The sequence below is a fragment of the Pelmatolapia mariae genome, linkage group LG12, assembly GCF_036321145.2.
Source record: "Pelmatolapia mariae isolate MD_Pm_ZW linkage group LG12, Pm_UMD_F_2, whole genome shotgun sequence".
NCBI classification, from domain to species: domain Eukaryota; kingdom Metazoa; phylum Chordata; class Actinopteri; order Cichliformes; family Cichlidae; genus Pelmatolapia; species Pelmatolapia mariae.
This window is the reverse complement of record NC_086237.1, coordinates 21,530,018-21,536,017: the sequence shown is the minus strand read 5'-3', so window position 1 is coordinate 21,536,017 and position 6,000 is coordinate 21,530,018.

Sequence of the window (6,000 nt, the reverse complement as noted above, 5' to 3'; positions counted from 1 at the left end):
TCTAAGGAGTCAAGTAATTTATCATTTTCATTATTATTATTGTAACCATATATATTTACTGCAATGAGAGTACTGTTATTGTGTCTGATTATTGAGCAGAGGTAGTGTCCTAAGCTGTCACAGTCAGAATGTAACACATCCCCAGAAAAAGAATTTTTAAGCGTGGCAACTCCTGCAGAACGCTCAGAGCCATGGGACAACCAGACTTCATTACCCCATTGTGATTTCCAAAAATTAGTATCAGCAGGTGTGGAATGACTCTCTTGGAAAAAGCAAAAATCTGTTTTAAATTGTTTGGCAAACAAAAACAAAGCTTTGCGTTTACATGTTTGTCTTAACCCCCTGGTATTAAGAGAAACAAATGAAAAAGACAAAGTTATTAGAAAAAAGAAAGAGAAAAAGTAAGTTCTAAACTTCTACAGCTAAGAATAGATCTACAGAATAAGGGGACCGGGTGCTGCACAATTTAGGTAATAGAACAGTAAAAACCCTGAGTAACTAAGCTTATAAAAATATAATATTTAACTTCCTGCTATGTTTTAAATATAGCTTTTTATAGATAAACACACTCTTCAACACAAAATAAAACTTTAACCTGAGGGTGAAAATATAAAGTTCAACATGTAAACAAGCTTACAGAAATGTCATGTCGGAGACTGAATCTCTATGAAGGAGGGAAAACTTCTGATCCACTGATGAATCCTCGGCCTCCCACGAAATAAGCCGGTTTACCCTCCTTACGGGCTTTGTCAATCATCGGCCACAGTTTGTCACGACGTTCTCTGTCCTCCCTGGACAGATCTTCAGCGAACCTCAAATGATTGTCCTGCAGGTAGGAGGATGTTTTGGCGGTTTTCCATACAGCATCTCTGTAGATTCGGGAGGTGAACAGCACGATGATGCCTCTAGGTCTGGTGCTACCTTGTCGCTTGGCTCCGAGTCGGTGTACGGTGTCGATGACGTCAGGCAGCCTATGATTTTGCTCCGGCAGAACAGACTGGCATATCTCAATCACCTTTCCCCTTACGTCTTCTTTCTCAGCCTCCTTGACTCCATGTAGTCTGAGATTCCACCTCCTGGAATATCTTTCCAACTCAGATATTCTCTGTTGGCAGTTGTCCACTCTACCTTCCTCTTTAGTTACTTTTTTTTCCAGGTCGCAAACTTTTCCCTTCATATCTTTCATTTCTGCGCACACAAAATCAATCGTCTTTTTGAGACCCTCAATCTGGAGCGTATTCTCTTTCACCATGTTCGAGTTCTCTCTCACCATGCTCTCAATGTTATCAGACCTGGTGTTTATTAATGCCGACAGACGAGAAATTATCTGATTTACATCATCTGGGTCAGAGCTGCTGCGTTCATACATCACCTTCTTCGGAGCTGGCGATTTAAGAGGTGTAACAGGGAGAGGTGGGAACTCATCCATTTCTTCTTCGGCTAACGTGAGTGCCACCGCAGTAGCTGCGTAGTTATGGAAGCTATCCATTAGCACGTTGCTGGGTGTAGCCCTCTCCTCGTTAGCATTCTCAGGGGCTAGCTTAGACTTGGAACTTTCCAGTCCCCTTTTCGCTCCTTTCTGATTCGGCATTCTGCTGCTTCTTGTCCTATGATTGCTGTATCTTCTCTTGTTTAGTTAATTGTTAGTGTTGGCAGCATAAAGTTGAGGTTTTACTGTTGTTCACGAACTTTCTGTGCAGAACTCGGTAGAGAGCGTCTACTCACTCCGCCATCTTGGCACGCCCCCTCACTCTGACCCTAACTATCGTAAAACGCTTTGACCGGAAGTAGATACCTTTCGCGCATGCGGGGTACCGATCGGGTTTCCGGTACGGATCGGGTAGTGACAGGCGTTTCTCAATATGCGTACTTGTGCGTACTTGCGTTCTCGTGTACTCGTGATACGTCATCAGTCGGAGACCAAGTACTGTTCCAATTCGAAGTACGCATCACACCGAGAACGCGAAAAAGTCCCGGATGTGTTCTCGATCCGCCCATTTTATCGAGCATGCATCGGTGTAGACTTGGGACAGCTATATATCCCAGAATGCATTTCGTCCAAAACTCAACAGCGGACTCCCGGCACATCGTCCCCCCCCCGCTCGCGGACTTCTCTCTATTCAGGTTAAAGAAACCCCAGCAGCTGTCTATAGTATTGAGTGTCCACTAGAATAGAAATAAAAGCGTTCTAACATCTCACCTGCTTGTTTTTATTAAGGTATGTACACGTATGTACATGTACACTATTTTTATTAATAGAGGTTTCACTACTGAGGTTATAAGTGATATATAAGTCACTTAGATCACTTCTAAATGTTAATGTTTGGTTTATTTCAGTGTTTTATTTGTTCCTGAGTAAACCGGTTTGGCTGTGATTAAAGTTAAGCTTCATAACATGTTACTCACAGTTAAATTAAGAGGGGACGGCAGTAAAAACTCCGGACCTGTGACATCATCACGCACGCTGGTGTTCCGACTGTACAAATCACGAGTCCGTGCTCGCGTTCTCGGCGGGTACGTACTCCCGTGCGTTCTCGGCGAGTACGTACTCACCGAGCACGCGAGTACGTACTCGCGTACTTGGGCATTGATAAACGGCCAATGGTTTATAAGGAAGTGAATCATTCGCAGGATCTGTGGAGTGTTTTGATGGTGACAGATAGGGCGTTTATCAATATGCGTACTTGTGCGTACTTGCGTTCTCGTGTACTCGTGATACGTCATCAGTCGGAGACCAAGTACTGTTCCAATTCGAAGTACGCATCACGCCGAGAACGCGAAAAAGTCCCGGATGTGTTCTCGATCCGCCCATTTTATCGAGCATGCATCGGTGCAGACTTGGGACAGCTATATATCCCAGAATGCATTTCGTCCAAAACTCAACAGCGGACTCCCGCACGGGAGTACGTACCCGCCGAGAACGCGAGCACGGACTCGTGGGCCGTTTCTCAATTCTCAAGTACGCGAGCACGGACTCGTGATTTGTACAGTCGGAGCACCAGCGTACGTGATGATGTCACAGGTCCGGAGTTTTTACTGCCGTCCCCTCTTAATTTAACTGTGAGTAACATGTTATGAAGCTTAACTTTAATCACAGCCAAACCGGTTTACTCAGGAACAAATAAAACACTGAAATAAACCAAACATTAACATTTAGAAGTGATCTAAGTGACTTATATATCATTTTTAACCTCAGTAGTGAAACCTCTATTAATAAAAATAGTGTACATGTACATACGTGTACATACCTTAATAAAAACAAGCAGGTGAGATGTTAGAACGCTTTTATTTTTATTTTAGTGGACAGTCAATACTATAGACAGCTGCTGGGGTTTCTTTAACCTGAGTAGTGAGAGGACCGCGAGCGGGGGGGGACGATGTGCCGGGAGTCCGCTGTTGAGTTTTGAACACATCCGGGACTTTTTCGCGTTCTCGGCGTGATGCGTACTTCGAATTGGAACAGTACTTGGTCTCTGACTGATGACGTATCACGAGTACACGAGAACGCAAGTACGCACAAGTACGCATATTGAGAAATGGCCAGGTATCGAAGCTTCGACACACAGGACACATCACTGATCATCAACCACTGATATGGTGCCAGCAAGGAAGAGAGGAGGTTCTGTTGTGTGGGAGTATTTTGAGAAGATTTTGGTCAATTTTAGTTGGGTTTGCCAGCATTGTGTTCTTGTTCTTTGTTTTTGTTTTGTGCGTGTTTATTTTATCTGAAAACGTAAAAAGCTTAAAATGTCAAAAATCTGATATTCATAATATAAATATCATTAAATAACTTTAGAAAGACTTCCATTTGACTCTTTACATTTAATGTTATAAAAATATATATTTTATTTATTTAAATAATCTTAAAATGTTACTCTGCTAAATGTGCAGCAATTTAATGTATTTATTCTCTTTAGCTGATAGTTTGTGGGGCCCAGGTAGACTTTATAACTGCATCTCTACCAGTTTCTCTGCTCTCCAGTCTCTTCTGTTCCACGTGAAGGGATTTTCCTTAATGCAGGAGAAATTATCTCCACGAAAAGGACAACCCGTTCTCACTCCCGACATGTAAAATACTGCCGATTTGGCTTGGAGACAATCATGGATGATACCTCCCACCCACTCCACGATGTGCTCGCTAGCCATAGGAGCGCGTTCACTGAGAGACTGAGATTACCAAAAAGCACCACTGAACGACACATGAAATCATTCCTGTGTCCATCTCCCTGTACAGCTCCTCCATCTAACACACTGTAAACACTGCAATAGTTAGACCATTTTTACACACGCTCTTTTCTACTCTGTAATGTTCCTGTCTATTTTCTTGATATTTATTTATAATCACATCTGTCACATCTTTGGGTACCTTTATTATTTGGTGATTTGTAAATATTGTCCTATTCCTTATATCTTAACATGTTGTATTGCTAAATAGTGTAATCTGTTTTTGTTAATGTTACTGTACTGGAGCAATTTTGACCCATATAGGTTTCCCCACGGATTAATAAAGTCTTGTCATTCTGATTCTGAATGCCCAGCCTGGCTGCTTTGGTGTGAACAAACCTGAGTAATCTCGCAGGTCAAATCTAATCAGTCACACTTGTCATTTCAGCTCCCCTCTTGATTGTGTCGCTTGTTAACACTTGTTTAAGAAGCCTGGACTGCAGACTCCAAGGGAAGAAATTGCTTTAAAAAGGCTAGAGAAACCAATCAGAGCTATTTGAAGGAATAAAGATTAATACTCAGATTTATTTCTCTTATGTTTCACAAAGGGTTAACAAGTGAATGTCACAGTTTACACTTTATTTTCAGATCTTGTTAAAGCAGTTTGGCAGGAACAAAGCAAAAAGGAAAAATAAGAACAATCAAATAACATCCATTCTACTTATTTAATTAACCCACTCTAACCTAATGCAGATTTTGTTCTTATATTTGGGGGAGAGAGCGAACGGGTTGGCTGGTGACATATATGCTTATAGCACTGAACATGTGTTCCACCTCTGTGTTAATGGAAGTAATCAGGCTTCCTTGATAGAGCCCACACTTTCTTAAATTTATAATCCATGGGGAAAATTGAAAGTCTGAAGAAGCTGCAAGCTACCCGTCAAATAATGGAAGTCCAAAGCTTTCTCCGAATTATAATTCAACACTGTGATGATAATGATAATGATGAGCAGAAATAGAGGGAAAATCCAGGTCCACAATGATGCCTTTATTTCAAAAGCACCAGATTAATGCAACCACAGAATACTATCATATGTTGCACTATACAAACGTACTGTGCTCACAGTTCTGGTCACTTAAACATGTCACTGGAAAATGCATGAAATTTATTGGAACTTTCTAATAGGACCAAATCTAATACTTTTTCTATTGTTTGGAAGATTGACTTTATCACCATGTTGTCTTCCTTCAACCCTCTGACAGTTACCCTTAACAAACACGGCACTTGACAACAAACCAACATAACTACAGCACAAAATAGACATTTAACAATCTAATCATTTCATATTATGTCAGAATAATAAACAGTTTGTATTTACTGTGTTACCACCAAAAAGTCCCGCTGAACATGGCTGAAGTGTTAAGGAAATTATAAATATCTTCAGAAGCATCAGGCTTACTCTGAATTATTTTAAATGTGAGGTTTTCCTTCCTCCTTGTCTTGTTTTGCTTCCTGCACCTTTAGCTAATCGTGGCAGGTTGCTGCCCCTCCCAGAGAGTGGTTCAGCTGTTGGTTTCTCCCTGATAAAATTGAATTTTCCTTCCTATTTCCTAACAAGTACTAACTCACAGGACTCATCTAATTATTGAGGTTTCTCTATTATTTTAGGGAATTTACCTTACAATTCAAAGACAACTGTTGTGATTTGGAGCTATAAAACTGTATTGAATTATACATGCCTGCACTCTAGAGGACACCTACAAAATATAATATGTGTAAAAATGTAAAGCTAAAAGAGATAATTATATACTAATTATACTTTACTCTATGAACAG